Here is a 16,522-nt window from a genome sequence, read left to right on the forward strand (position 1 = left end):
AAGTCAATCAAAGAAATTACTGCATTTATAATTAACTAAGAAATAATGCCCATATCGGTGGAAGCTGGATTTTGAGTGCTTTGAATAATTTCATGTAAATACCACATTTGTAGTCTTTCGAATTGCGCGCCGAATTGGTTTTTCGTACTTGGAAACGCAACTGAACTACTATAGTAATATTACAAATTAAATTGACGAGCAATTTAATAATTTGATGCTCAATAGGCGTTCATTAAAGAGATCTTAATATGCTGGAAATCTGTAAATAAATTTATTTATTGCCAAAAATATTACCTCACCGAGATCTTATGACTAGTAATATTCTTCATAATAACCGAATATGTAAGAATATGCGCATTTTTTAGGCAGCGCGTATAAACAATAATAAACGATTTGTTAAAATGACGCCAATCGAGCATTATATTATTAAATTACTCAATTTTTTCTATCGACGAATAATGTCGATTGCGAAAATGATTAATTTTTATATTGTAAGTAATGTTTTTGTCCGAACGTATTTTTTACGATCGCTGAACTTAGCCATAATTTTTTAACAATTTTTAAAAAGTGTTTTATCAATCCTAAGTATTCGATCTTATAATTATACGATAGTTTTTAATAATAACTTTTTGTTTGTATTTAATGTTATTACTAATGCAGTAATACACATATATATTTATTTTTACTCGATAATCATGATTAAATTATTCAGTAACATGCATTTTTCATCGAAAAATACAAAATAATTCCGATTGCGATGTTTACGAAAATGATTTTTTGCGTGTATTTATTACGGTTGAATTTAGCTACGATTTTTTAATGTGCGTCTCACAATTCTGAATATTCTGAATATTTGATCTTATAATTATACAATAAAATAATAGCCCTTTGGCTCATTATACGTGTACATATTCAACGTTGTCATACTAGATATTATTAAATCTATTTCGCGAATACTCTGAATAAATGAATGAAACACGAGTGCTATTATATATATTTATTAAATTATTCATTTTATCAGGCTGACAGATAACGAAGAGATTGAAACAATTGAATAATAGTAGCATGATTACAAGCAAGAGCATTGTTTTATCTGTAACTAACGCATTTCGGACGTCCGGCTTTTGAAACAATATACATACTTATCCGCATGGGATTATATTCAAGGAAGTTTTTCTAATGAGCAATATTAATTAACACTAGAACTGCCATTTTGTCTCCGTTAATCATTTCAATTTTTTTTCTTCTTGTATTAAATTACACAGAATACAAATAATTTTAATGACTAAATACTCTTTCCTAATCGAAAACAAAGATACAGGAAATTATCAAATTGATAATGGAAAATGTAATTTAAATTCTAAGGGAGAAATCTATTTAAAAAAAATGAGAACAACTTTTATTCCGGATAACAATTGATTATTTCTCATAAATCGTGAGCTAAATTAAATAATTATTAAATGCATCTTGTTCATTTTGGTTCAACTCGTGCACGCGCGGTTACATTTTACATGTAACTAACGCCTTAACGATAATCGCGCTGCGAAATTATTAATGCGCCAGAGGTTTAAATTCGATCGCTGTTTCAAAGTCGATTGGAATTGTCCTGTCGCATTTAAGTGGCCTGCTAGGGTAGAGCGGATGAACGTAATGAGTGCCATAAAACGCATTTATGTCATCATGTTAAATAATGAAGACAAATGTGATATCGATATATTTCTTTTGTTCTTCGCGCTTTGCTTAATATTGCAATATTTCTTTAATATAATATCATTTTACATCTCATTTTTCATTGTATTTATGAGATTAGTATTATTCGTTCTCTTTTATATTTTTTTATTTTTATATTTCGAAAAACCCTTTGCAAAAAGATTTATTTATCCATCTTACTTATATACTACGCTATTTTATATCGCGTTCACGCGGGACTTGCATCGCATTCGACTGTCGTATGAGTCAGAAAATTATGTTAAAAATAACTTTCGACTATCATCAAATTATTTTAAAATTAACTATTAAGTGCCGTATGCGAACTAGTACGTGACGTAATAAAGCTTTGAGTAGAAAATTGGTGCGATTTGTTCCCCGTTCTATTTTCCATAAATAATTTGCGATGCGATTAATGTACGTGTGTAATCATGTATTGAGATAGAGTACGAAGACTACCGGGATATTCGAAATTAAAAATGATAAAAAAATAGGCTCAATAGTAGTAATGACTACATTTCATTCTGTGAAGGAAAAAGAATTATTTTGATCCAGTTGTTTTTTTTTTTGTGACTTTATAGAGATTATTCAAATATTGAAACATCGGAAGTTATTAAAAAATATGCAATCGCAGTGAAACGCTATAAATAATGTATATCGAAGTTAAACAGATTACTTTGCCATTTGGCAAAGAATTCAAGTTGATTTTTATACAGACATTGCGAGATAAATAGAAGTTGGCAGCGTTCAGTATTGTTACATTATTTTTGAAAGAGAGACGTAGGAACCTTCAGATGGGTCTCAAATGATAGCTATAGTTGGCCACTGGATACAATGCTCCATTTAAAGCCTGTATTGTTAAGAGTAAGACCCTACGTATATCTGTTGAGAATTATGCGCTTAAATTATCATGGCGGAAACTTGTCAGCGATCACATTATAATCCAGGGATATATATGGCAATTACGGCATTAGACCCGGGTAGCCGATAATTCCGTTTTAGGTTCGAACTAGACTTTGCCCTAATAGGATTAGAATTTGCGGCACGTTCAGGTGACCGCGCGTTCTGTTCTAGACGTGCATCATCGATACTACTATATATCAACTATCAGGTTACACATATTTAATTCTGAATTTTTTTTTACATAATGTACACAACACGTGATTGGCGTACAACATGTAATTAAAATGTCTAATTTTATTAAAACCCGAGATTCGTCCAAAATTCGTCTCTTTTTTCCAACATATATCTCCTCCACTTCAAAAGTGACAAGTAAAAAAATTAAACAATAAGAATCTTATTGGATCGTACATTTAAAAATTCAACAAATAGGAAACAGGAAATAATGACCATAACGACTGCAACGGTATTTTTCGCAATAAATAAATTTACAAATCCAGCATATTAAGATCCTTTTATTAGATGTCTATTGAGCATCAAAATTTAATTGTGATATTATTTCAGTAATTTAACTGTGTTTTTTAATCCGATAAAATTTCGGCGCACAGTTTAAATGACTACAAATATGTTTGTACATATATATAATATTATACAAATTCACATTGAATTATTTAAACATTAAAAGATTCAGCTTCGATCGTTAGGTATGGCCATTATTTTCTATTTTCTAAAAAAATTAAGACTTTTAGAAAAAGGGAAACTGTTTTTCAACTTGACAGAATAAATTATTTACTAATCAAATAATATTGGTGAAAAAAATATGTTCTTAATATGTTTAAATGTCTCATTTTTGTTTCACAATTGTTAAAAAATCATTCTTTATAATGTAATGTTGTGACAATTTAAAAAAATTTTTCTTTTTAAATTGATAATTTTGACAATTTTTTATGAAGTTAGGTTAATTCGCTTTTGATGATTGTGTGTATATGTGATAGGGTAATATTTACTTATTTATTCGTAATAACTCGAAAATCACGTTTTTTTAATTGTGTCACTTTTGAAATAAGAGAGTGATATATTAAAATCAGTTATTTTACATGAATTAATAATTAATATAGCAATTGTATATGGAAATGAATATGACATATCAATAGTTCTTATTAAACGGTTGATCACAATTTTAGTTACTAATTGAAACATCATTGTAATGTAAAGATTGTAATGTAAACTGTATACAAATATATTACAGAATGTTTCATTTATATCGCGCATTATTTTCAAAAAATACATTTTCTGACCAATTTGAAATTGATTTTTTTAAACATAAAGATAATAGTTTTTATTCAATAAAAATTGAATTAGTATCGATGTTATTCGATCAATAAGACCGCACTTCCCTCACTATTAATTATATAACGATTAGAAAGATTCGACGGCAAAGTGACGTGAATCAATTTTCGCAGAAAACAGGTCTTGTATAATTGCATTGTACTTATAACTTTTTTTTCCTTCTCTTTCTAATAAACGTTTGTACGTCAGAATGAAGAAAAACTAACTTATATCACTATGCCGCGTAACTCTTTAAATCCGCCTAAATGAAATATCAACTTCCGTTCGTCGCTACTCGGCCGAGCGTAATTCTCTTCCTTCGTTTTATCGGCGACTTTCAGTCCCGTCGTTCCGACATGTCCCGGATTTTCTGTCCCTCTTTCTCCCTCTCTGCGTTACTTCCGGAATCAAGTGCGATCTCGGAATTTGACGCGACAAGCGCAATACGATATCGTCCTCGGAAAAGCGACTGCTCTTTATGGTCACGTAATAACTGCGGGACTGCCGCTGAGAGCGGAGAGGCAGGAATAGCGGGGAACGGTTTTGCGAACCGTAAGGGAGGTAAGGGAGGAATAGAGGTAGAGCGAAAGCGAGAGAGAGAGAGAGAGAGAGAGGGAGAGGAGAGGTGGATGGACGAAGAAAAAGAGGCCGACGATGATGATGGGTGTAAGGGCGGCTGTCCGAGCTCGTTTTCGTCAGCCGCCGCCGCCGCGAATCCCTCCGGGGACTCCACGCGGCAGCTGTCTACGAACTGCCGGAGCTTGCCGTTGGAGAAGCCCCGGTCGAAATTTAACGCGGAACGATTCTTGGTCCATGCCCTGCTCCGCTGGACTGCACCATCTATGATATCGTTGATAAAAAAAAATATGAAAGGAAAGAAGATGATAGGGATAAAAGATAAACACATCCGGTATGTGTGTGTTAGATAATAAATTAAGTATACAACCTATAACGCCTACTTTGGATACTTTAGACGCGCCTTCGTATTTAAAGCTGATCTAACGAGGTTCAAAAACTTGATTGGTTCGTCCTAGTGCTAAATTCCTCGTGATTGCACAAGAAATTCTGAAATAACAGGGCTTACTACATATTATTATACGAATTATGGGAGCAGGTTTAGGTTTATTTTTTTACTGTACTGGACTGCACTAGAATTATCCTTCTCGCATTTGTCAAATGTCAAAGGGTCTGTTATTTTTATAACTGAATTTAGTGTATATATACTCTTTGTATTAAAAGTAAAGTGAAGTGTATGATCATTCGCAGAGAAGGAAAAAGGAAAGTCCTGGTGCAATTCAGTGCAGCGATAAAAAAAATCCATTCATATTTACTTATAATTTTACTTTTAAAGCCGCAAGCACGGACTTCTGCATAACGCATAACCCACAGTGAATCAAGAGAATCAACCAATCAGAACCGTTCCTTTCCTTCCATTTCACGGAAAAGGGGAACTTCGATTGGTTGATTCTTTCATGCGTTATGCGTTATGGAAAAATCTGTGATGCGGTCTCAAGCGTAAAGAGCGTATGCTATACGCAGTTCAGCTATAAAAGACAGATCTATTGTCAGCGAGATTATACGTCGCTTCTGTTCGCGATAAGCGGCCTTAAGCGGCACGGTACAGAATTGTTAGCCTAGGACGTGAGAGCTGAGAGAAGGGCGAAGGGCCATGCGGCCCTGTTCGAGGACGCTCGCACACGCGCCCGACACTTTCGCTCCGATTAAGCTTAATTCATTCCGCCGACGAGGAGTTGAGGCAGAGGAGAAGACGTTATAACGCTAAACTGCTCCAAGAGAGCTCGCCGCGCTGCTTGCGCTGTCTGCCGTCCAATCCTGCCAAGTTAACCTCATTAATAAATTAATTAGATATTATTGTGTGTTGGAAGCCCACGGGGCGGCAGCTGCGGGTATGTAACGCTCTCCTCGTTCTTTTTGCTCTCTCTCTCTCTCTCTCTCCTTCTTTCCTCTGCCGTTTTCTTCCTCTCGAACCCGCAGACGTTCCGATATAACAAGGGAGAAGGGAGAATGAGGGGGGTCAGGACCTGTGACGTCACTTCTTACGATGACAAAATGCGTGTTATAACCGCTCGCTAGCTACCCGCACATTTTTTCCCGACATGGAGCTCTTGAGCGACTGATCGATAAATATCCACGGCGTTTTTTTTCCGATTCTTCATAGATTTGAATAAACTATATAATCAGATTTTTGGAAAGAACGGTTTTGCTGAAGTATCTAAAAATTTGGCTAAATCTGAAAATAATTTTGTTCAACTGTTAAAATAATTAGGTCGCTCGAGCTAATTATTGCTTGTAGAATATTACATTTTTTTGCAGCATCAGTTGCTCATTATGTGCTTCCTTATACATAATTATTTCGATATAGTTCAAGAAAATTGTTTCCAATCTATATCTAACTAGATAATTTTTAGGTACTTCAGCAAAATCGTTCTTCTATTAATTCTTCTATTAGTTCTTCTATCTAATTGTTTTTCTTTATAATATCATATATTAATCGGAAAAGCGCGCCAAGTTTTGAATACTATTTATTATAACGAATCCAAATGAATTACACAATTTGAAAAAATGTTGCACTTTCATCTTTATCTAAAGAATGTAGAATATTATCAATCTAAGAGAACAATGAAATTGAGGTGTCAGAAATTTTACATAAATAATTTACACGTTAAAAAAAAAATCACGCGAGTGATGTAAAATTAAGCAAATTATCAACGGCTATAATTAGAGAGATGTAGAAGACAAGAAAAGAGTCGTAACGATAAAAGGCACTTTGCTTGTCTAATATTTTCTTGACAGGGAAAAGCGGTCTTTCGCGCGGCGGAGATAAGAGACGCGTCGAATTAGAAAGTGGAATTCTATCCCGAGTTTATGTAAAGCCGCGTGAAATAAATTTTGAGACGACGAGACGTAAAGAGGGGGGGGGGGGATTCTTTTCGCAATTTCCAGCGAGCTGTCCAAGGAGGACTGCGGTCGGCGGCGCTCATTACGGGATAGGACGGCTCGCACTGGTAATGACAAAAAGCACACACGGCATTATCATTGCGGAGTGTATGGCATTAAAGCTGTAGGGGGCCAGGATTAGGATGTCGGCCATTACCGCGCGTCACTGACCGTTTATTCTACGCCGTGCACGGTGCGGTGACTTCCTCTAGACGAGCATATGTATGCCCGCGATAAACGGAGGATGAGGACGCTCGCGAGGCCGGCCGGATCGTGCATTCTCTATGTGCGTGATTCACCTTTCGATATCAATGTCAATTCAGCTTGATCGCTCGTCTTTATTTTTACCAGCCGATCTTTCTCGCGGCGCGAAAAAAACAATTCTATTCTGCCTCGAGAATGTAGGTTTTTTTTTTTTCTTTACCTTCTCGACGAAAAAAAATTATCCGTTTTTTACCTTCTCGTTTAAATGTGTAACGCGTCTCTCGATGCGGACTTTTGTTTCTTATCAAATTAAAAGAGAATAATTTTGTTTATTAATATACATATTAATGTACATATTTTTATTCGATCAGAAAAATGGTCTATATTTTCTGTTCACTTTTTACCTGTCACATCACTTCGTTGAATCGAGTTATTTAAGAGAAATTTTGTTGATAAGTTTAGAGAAACTCTCGTATATACAGATTATTATGTATTTTTGTAAATTGTGTACTAATTTACGTAAATTAGAGATATATTTCTGTCATTGTTCGCGTTCTTAAACTATTTGAATGTAGCTATGACAGTAAAGTAATAAGTTTATTGATTATCATTAACTGAAAGAGCAATTATTATTTATGCAAAATTATGAAAGTTAAATAAATCTTTATTCCCCTGTTTAATGATTTTTTTTTTATTAGAGCACTTGTATTCTATCTTTCTTTTTCTTTCTCCCTTTCTATTTCTCTATTTCTCTCATTCGCAAAATTATTATATCAAATTTTTCCTCTCGGTCGAGTAGAAATATAACAGTATATATTTCGTATGGATATAATGAACATACATACATTTATTGATATTTCTTGGTAACCGATTTAACACGCAATCTATAAACGCACGTTATATTTGTACGCGATTAGATTCACCGCCAATATCACCTAAGATATTGATCACGATCGAATTCGATTAACCGCAATCTAATACGTAAACCAACGAATTGTTGACACAGAACACGAAAGACGAATGAAAAGGAAGAAAGATCTAATTACGACTATCATGGCGGCCAGCCATGGCCGGTCGCCGCCGCGTTCGCGAATCCGGCGGATTTAATGGAAGGAATGTTTACGAGAAGTGTCTTCTGCATCGCGCGCGCGCTCTCTCATGAACGTCGGGATCGAAATTGACCTTTAATCGCAGTGGCGCCACGCGAACATGAATAATTGCCCGCGTCAGGAGTGAATTCGACGACGGATAATGCCGCAATAGGCCGAATCGGCGCGTATCATTTATTCATTCGGTCGGCCGACCGGCTGGGCTGACGATACCGCGATGGTTGAGCCGCGAATTTGCAAATCGCATTAAGCTGCGCGCGGGGACAAAAAAAAGAAGAAAAAAAAGAACGAGAGAGAGAGAGAGAAAATACGCGAAAGAGAGGACCCGTCGTTTCGCGAGGATCAAAGTGCCCGCAATTTTCACTTACCGCCAACGGCATTCCGCCGCCAGTGACTCCCGCAATCCGTTGCTGCTTCCCACCGACCGCCGTTTTTCGATCGCGCGGTTATTCCGCGCCGAAATTGTTCGCCAGTCGAGATATAAGGATCTTGAGAAAAGTTAATCTCTCTAATCTGAATCAGTGGATAATCACCGATATCAGTGCCAAGTGTGCCACTGTAATCAGTGAATTAAATGTGAGATCCTTAATCTAGCTAATCTTTGTTATGTGATCTAACTGATCTTGTTTTAGTGCTTAAATTTAATGAATATTGGAAAATTAAAATTAACGTGCAGATATCAGTTATATAACGCTCAAACATTCTTCCTTTTTTAGTTGAACTTCACTGATTATCAGTGCCAAGTATGTCACTGGGTAATTAGTGACTATCCACTAATTCAGATTTAGAGAGTACTTTAGAAAAATAATTCGTTACCGTTTACTAGTACTGATTTTAAAAAGTTGTTATCGTTACTCAAAAAGTAACGAGGTGTTTCAATTTTCATTATTTTTTACATCAAGCCTATTTTACATGAGTTATAATTCATGATAGAATTAGGAATAGAATTCTATTTATAATTTTATGCATCAAATTATAAATGCATAGAAAAATTTCTTGCATTATAAGAAATATCTACGATATCGAATACCTAAGTTAATTTATGACATTCATATATGAATAAAATTTGTTTGCTTATCTAATTTATAGATACGACTCTATTCATAGCGTTTATAGATTTCAATTTTTATTCCACCATGATATATAATTGACCATGTATTTACACCCTGCTCATATTTGATGCGTCTTTTATATTTATAAAAATAGAGCATTATAGTTATAAATTTAATAATTATTCTGATTATTCATTTTTCGCATTATACCTTTCTGTATAAAATTATAAATAGCTGTCTCGAATTCTATCGCGAAATATACATTGTTTAAAGTAGGTTTAATTAACTACTTTAACATGAAATCTAATAGTAATGATTATGATGATTATTATGATACAGCATGCGAACCCAAAGAAAATGCACCCTTAATAGTCTTTCTTTAATTAGTCCCTTAATAATAATTCTTTTTAGTTAAAGTTGTTGCATAGTTCATCTTTCTTCCTTTTCTCTCTATGTTGGAGAGAAAAAAAAAGAAAAGATGAATCATGCAAGAAGTTCAGTTAAAGAAAAAAAATGTGGTACCTTAAATATAACTATTCAATTGAGATATTTTTTAACAGCAACTAAATATTTTGTTTATACTATAACAAAAATTTTGTTGCTTTTATAAAATTTTCTTGCTTTGTAAATAACAAAAATATTTATTTATACCAATTAAACAATTTAAAGTTTGTAAAATAATTATAATTTTGTTCGGTATACATATAATATATTTTAGTCAAAAATTTTTATTCAGTATATTTTAACCGAATTTCTGTATTGCCACAGCAAAATTTTGATTTATATAGAACAAAATATTTTTTCTAGTGTAGATACAGATCTGGAAATAATTTTCTTGGACCATCAAAATAATTATGTAGAATGCTTAAACGTCGACAGTACTGCAAAAAGTTTTAACAACTAGTTTAAGCGTCTTACATAATTATTTCGACATAATTATTTGTCCAAAACAGAGTTATTTTTAAATCTATCTAACTAAATTTTTTAGATACTTCAGCAGAACCGTTCTTTCCCTGTAAATGAATGATGATAAGGATATAAAAAGCTAGGACACTTCATCTTTATTCAATCGCGAGTTCCAACGAAAATTAGGCCCGAGCCACGAATCGAAATTCTCGATGGACCACGTATTAAACATATGTAAACAAATGCCGCGTATATTCTCGTAATGAAAGTGAATTTTTTCTAGGGGGAGGGGGGGGGAGCGGAGGCGACAGACTATATAGAAAGAAAAAAAAAAAGAGAAAGAGAGAGAGCGTAATGCGGAGGAGTGCTTACGGGACGAGAAATGCACACACGCGCTTTTCGCGCGCGCGGACACGCCTCCTTTTCATCCTTTCCTGAGGTGCACGGGGGCAGAAAACGACCGAGAGAAAGGAGATGCGGGGCATAGTGGCGCAGAACGAACGAAGGGGGGAAAAAAGAGAGAGAACCACGGGAAGAACGGAGCGATTGCGGTGATGCTGGCGAGGGGTAGGTGAGGGGTAGGTGAGAGAAGAGAGCAAGGATCGCGGGGGTTTACCCCGGTATACATCGGGGTAAGGAGCGCGAGACTCCTCTTTTCGTCCCCCTTACTTTTCTCCCGTTTCTCCCCGTTTACCCCCTACAGCCTCCGACGGCTGCAGGCGACGGCGGTGGCGGCGGCGGCGGCGGCTCCTGTTTTACGCTTTTCGACTTTTTCAAGATTTATCCTTACCGCTTCCTCGCTAAATCGCTTTCCGGGCGAAATTTACGGTCGGGCAATAATACAGAAGGAGCGAGCCCGGGCGAGTTGCACACAGTCCGTGACTACGGTATAAGGGCGAAAGAGGGGGCGGGCGGGGGTACAGGAAGGAGCGAAGAGCTCGGGCTCTCTGGACGGCCGTCCAGCCGAGTAACGGGGATCTCACATACATTCTCGGTACGTTCCCGGCTTCTTCTCTACCTGACTGACTGCTTCCACCCCTCTCGCGTCTTCTTTCTTTACGAGCTTCCTCTCTTTACCCTATCTAATCCCGCGCCCGCGCCACTCCTCACGACTGGATCCATTTCGCCGCCTCCGGGGGTGGCTATGATCGTTCGGCGTGTCGTTATCGCAATGCCCGTGATTTGGCGAGGGATTTAACGTAATATTTTTGCATCATACGCACGGAACGAAATTTTTGCTAAAAATTTATATCTAGCTTGATAGAGATCTGAAAATAATTTTGTTAAACCATCAAAATAATTATGTAGGACGCTCAAGCTGGTTGCTAGAATATCAAATTTTTTTACAGCATTGCTCATTATACTTGAGCGTCCTATATAATTACTTTTGATAGTCCGACATAATTATTTTTGCAGATCTGTATCCAGCTAAATTTTTAGATACTTCAACAAAATCGTTTTTTCTCCGTTTCAGCAAAATATCATCATCAATTTTGCGTAAATACGCAAAGCGTCAACGACAGTTGACACATGAAACTCGTAAAATTTAGACCATCGTGAAAATTCTTACAAAATATATTGAGCACGTTAATATTTACAGGAGAAGCCACGCTGAAACAGTGTCATATTTTACGGCAAGAAATTCATACACATGAAGGTTAATATAAGAAATATATTGAAATAAATATAATGCAAATTCAAATAATAAGGCGAGCTACGAGTCAAAAAACAATTTTGTATAATCTAAATAAAATTAGAAAAAACTATTTTTTTTTCTAAATAAAGATGTTATTTTTAAACATTTTTCTGCATTTGAGATATAATGATGATTCACATTCTACGACGGCGTCATCGTACGAGAATAAGACGAGCGTCCTGGTAAAGATTAACAGAATTGTGAGAGAAAGGTAAAAATAACGACGTAAATTTCGCTCGTGGAAGATGCAGAAAAATGTTTACTGCATAACGATCTTTACCAGTCTTGGGGAAGTTCGCAAGAGATGAGATTACTCGGAACGAGGTTTATACGCTATGCGGCAAAGTTGTAAGCACGTCGCGAATTTGGCAACTCGACCGCGGTGCGGACACAGAATCGTCCTCAAATGGCGTAACACGCTCGTTGTCAGTTCCCTCCGCGCAACTTTATCACCTCTCCAATACGAAATGGACTGCAACGTGATCGGGATAAACGCCAAATCCGCAGTGATTTATTATAACCTATACAACACATTTTATTCTAGGATATCCCAAATTGTTTCATATTGACAAAGCGATTCCACGGATATCCCAAGAAAATATCGTAAAACATCATAGGATATCATAAGATGTTCTATTAATATCTTAAAATTCTACTATATTCAAATCCTTCCACCACACAACACAGTTCTCCAAGAAATGTTCTAAGAAATAGTCAGAGTACAGCAAAACATTACAAAGATTTTTATTATATTGAATGCTATACTAACAATAAGACTATATTCGATAATATTACTCAGGTATCATCTTATTCTTGTTTATTGGGTGAACAACAAAGACAAAACGATACACAGAGGTATTCGGGTAAAGTTTCCGAACGCCTAAGAATATATAAATTATAAAGATGTGACATATATTATTTCAAATTAATCTTTTATTTCTCGTTTCCATAATATGATATCTTAAAAGTTTCCTTTTTATTTTAGATAATCACATATATATGCACACACATATCTACATACCTACATACTTATGATATTTCATGGAGTTCTTTGAATATCCCATGTCATCTAAGACATCCGTGAGATTTCACATCATGCGGACACTTGTACATCCCCTGGATATCCGTTGGATAACTGACACCATTCACGGATACCACAAGATTATCCCAAAATTCGTTGAACATTCCTAGGATAAAGTGCGCTGTGTGGGAAGATACAAGTACGAAAAATACATATACACGTGCACGATTGCATGGACGGTTGAATGAACGATAATTCCACGTACTATCTCGTACGCCGCAGATTCGTAAAAATGAATCTCACAGAAATATAGCGAGAAGTCGTTCGATTCTGTTGAATAATGTATGCACGACAATGGTATATCTGATGCATGATTCATGAAGGCTATTAGTGAATGTATCGGCAAATGCTTACTTGTTTACAATTTCTTTCTTTTTAACAATGTAATGGCACAACTGACCCGTACAGAAAATTTGCAGCAATATTTTTGCGGACTTAGGAATATTGCAGCAACGTTTTATGAAATATTATCTTTTGAAGTAACATTATTGCACTGCCAGTACAGAAAATTTTACGATGCGTACTTTCTAAATTTCTTGGAGTGAATCTCATTCCAAAAGAGTGAAATTTCACCTTCTCCCTCCAAAAAAAGTGAAAATCTGTCACTCTTATTCAAGAGTTTTCACTCTTTTTCAATAGGTATTTTTCAATAGGTATTCAATAGGACATGGGATCAAAAAAATTTTAGAGAGTATACTATATATAGCTTTTTAGTACTAACAATATACATTAGCGAAACACAGTCCAAAAAAATGATTATTATACAAATTTTATATATATATATATTATATATATATTGTGTATATTAATGTACGTATAGCGTAATAAACTGATGTGCATATATATATATATATATACATATATAATTGAATAAACTATTTTATAATTAAAATAATTATGATACATTATATATACATATAAATTATATATACATTATATATACATATAATTATATATACATTAAAATTTGTATACTACATATAATTATCTACATATAAAATTTGTATACTCTTAGTGATGTTTTCTGAAGTATGATAACTTAAATTACAAAAATTTAAGGTTGCGTTAATAAAGAAAGATCTATACGTATAGTGAAAAGAGCATCAAGAGTGAAATTAATAAAGGGAGATCTAAATAGTAAAAATACAATCATCAAGCGGAAGATTAATAATTTAACTCAAACGCCCCGGATGCAATCGGATCAGTAGTCACCCTGTAGCCATTCGTTTACGTTAGAGAGTGCTGAGTAAACACGTGCCGGACATCTCGTCGACGCCTTTCTCCAGATCTTTCCTGCGCGGAAAAGCCGGGCGATAAATAATATAAATGGACTTCAAACGTGACGACGCGACGAGTATCATTGAGGCAGAGAGCGAGTGGTCACTCGGCAGCACGTGACCACCCGCGATCATCCCACACGGGGATTCCCTCGCGTACGGCCGGCCGGAGATACCATAAGTATAGATATGGCCACATCAGTACGAAAAAGAAACAATTAAAGAAGAAAAAGCTGTAGCATTTCAAAAAGTAGAATTTATGAGTATAAAAATAATTTAAAAACAGCGAATTATATATCAGAAAAAATAGAAATTAATCCTTCAAAGTTGACGAGGTCTCTGATACTCACTTTATTACATATAATCTCTTTGTCAAAAAATGTTATGTTCTAATTCTCTTTATGTTACACTTTCAAATTTCAACTATTGTTATTAAATTTATTTACAATTATATATTTATATATATATATATATATATATATATATGTATGTATATAAAATATTTATTTCTTTTTATACGAATAGTTATTTCGATTTCTTGAAATTAAATGGCTCTTACAGACCCAGCGTCAATAATTGTAACAGATTTTATCAACTTTAAATTAAGAAAAAAACTTTGTTTTAATACATGTATGCATAATGATTCACATAGTCTGACAATGAGTATAATTTGATATTTAATTTAACCACAATTGCGTTTAGACCGAGAGATGTTCCAAGAAGATGTCTCGTATTTTACTCAGACCGGATGAGAGAGAAAGACGGCGACCGCAAGCTCGCCGGCGCACAGAGAGTACGGGTGAATCGAGTCGTCTAAGGGGCGTGACATATTGGACGAAATTGGCGCATATCAAACAGGGAAGCAATTGGAATAGCGGCGGGATCCGGGGATCCCCGCGTCCCGGCTCGCGCGCGTTCTCGGTTCCGCTGGAAATGGTGCCCTCGGGGCTCGGAGCCGGGCTCGGAAACGAAACCCTCGACTGCGCATCCCCTATTCCCTCTCGCAGCCCGCGGCTTCGGGCCCTCCACCTCCTCCGCCTCCTTGTCCTCCCTCGTCCCCCGTTCGCGCATCGAGTGATATTACACCGCCTAGGAGTCTATCCGCTCTCGGTCTCTTTCCATCGCAGACGCGCGCGAGACCGACGGTACCTCGTCTCGGAACAAACCTAACTTTGGCTTGATATAACTTTGCCGCGGCAAATGCAATAATGCCGCGTGCTTGCGTGCAATGACCTACAATAGGGTGGCGATGATCCGCGGCATCTTGGGGCTTTTGATATCTCGCACTCTCTCGCAAAAATCGGTAACTTAAACGTAGCTTTTGCGACGTAAATCTAAATTATACGTGTGTATATAGGTGATCGCAAATAAAAATATTCATATTTTTCTGAGGATAAAGGTTAACGACGTTGCAATAAGAATTTTCATTTCAGACTAACGTAACTCGCAGAAAGATATGTCAAACTGCGTTTTTCGTGAAAAGAAAAAAAATTATAGCGTCGATAACAATTTTTATCTAGACCAACGTAATTTACAGAAAGATGTGAGATCAGATATGTGTTTCTGACTCGATATCGGAGAATATTGGAGAATTCGACGTTTGCTCTCCCCTGCATCTGCTCGCAGTACCCCCCGCGGTATAGGAGCGATTGTGGAAGCTTTATTTTTCGCGCGCAGCATCTCGTGGAGGCCGATGGGATTCTTGCTTGAGGCAGAGAAGTCAGGCTCGACGTAGCTCTGTCGCGAGTCTGCGTAACCGGAGAATCAATACGATCCTCCTCTTCCTCCTCCTCGTTCTCTTCTGCGTTCGGTGCGCCAATTGAGCTCGTTGAATCTGTGCGCCGAGCCACGTGGTTACGTATATGCACGCACGCACGCACGCACGCACGCACGCACGCACGCACGCATATACGCACGCAGGACGGTGATGCACGCGTGCACGCACGTGCGTCGCACGCCGTGCGATTTCACGCACACGCGCGGAGAACATGAATTCGACCAACCGCCTATCCGCTCGCGATCGATGAACGGAGACGCGCCCGCGTGCCGCGGCCACCAAACAAACTCATCCGTGTAATTGGCAAATTGACAGATTAATTCAATCACACCGTCGATGCTGCTTCTTCTTCTCGGAGCTCGCCCGTTCGCTTCTGGTTCGGCATCACGTTAATGTATTCCGTCGACGAAGAAACGAATCTTGATTTTCATTGACATGGCTCGGGTGTCGTTTTTTTTTTTAATCGCCGGATTATCAATTACGTTATCGTTTTATACATATAATACAAAGTAGAGCAAAACTTCTG

The 16,522-nt window shown here is 36.5% G+C and overlaps 1 protein-coding gene across 2 annotated transcripts in view; it reads left to right on the plus strand.

The window, feature by feature from the left end:
• Positions 1 to 16,522, plus strand: part of Drgx (Dorsal root ganglia homeobox) — a 70,892-nt gene that overhangs the window by 16,672 nt on the left and 37,698 nt on the right. The window lies entirely within an intron of this gene.

This window comes from Acromyrmex echinatior, chromosome 14, assembly GCF_024713525.1.
Source record: "Acromyrmex echinatior isolate Ae372 chromosome 14, ASM2471352v2, whole genome shotgun sequence".
Taxonomy (NCBI): Eukaryota; Metazoa; Arthropoda; class Insecta; order Hymenoptera; family Formicidae; genus Acromyrmex; species Acromyrmex echinatior.